We start from the raw sequence: 430 nt of genomic DNA, 5'->3' as shown, positions 1-430 counted from the left end.
GACGATCTATGTAACTGGCACCAATGGGTTAATATATCTATTAAAAAAAAAAAAGGAGGAGGAGGTATTTTTCATGCATTTCCAGTGTAAAAGAAAACAGAAAAATACATCCTTTGTAAAGACAAATAAGCCTGCATGAATGCAATGAAGAAGGACTTCTGTCCACTAAGAAATTATTGATAGATGATTAATTTTTAAACAAAATATACAAGAAACTCAATCCCACGTATGGTTGCAAAATTTAGTTAACAATTCCATTAAACATGAGAAATAAACAAATAATTCCTCCTCTTTATAACAAATCAATCATAATCATTCACAGAGATGTACATCTGAGTTCATTAATGCTTAAAAGTTAATAGCAGGTATCTTCCTTTGCTAATGCTATAGATGTCTTTTGATACACCAGTCCTTCAGGATTTTTTTAAAG

The sequence above is a fragment of the Penaeus monodon genome, chromosome 20 (assembly GCF_015228065.2).
Source record: "Penaeus monodon isolate SGIC_2016 chromosome 20, NSTDA_Pmon_1, whole genome shotgun sequence".
Taxonomy (NCBI): Eukaryota; Metazoa; Arthropoda; class Malacostraca; order Decapoda; family Penaeidae; genus Penaeus; species Penaeus monodon.
The sequence above is the reverse complement of the archived record's forward strand: the minus strand, read 5'-3'. Positions refer to the sequence as shown.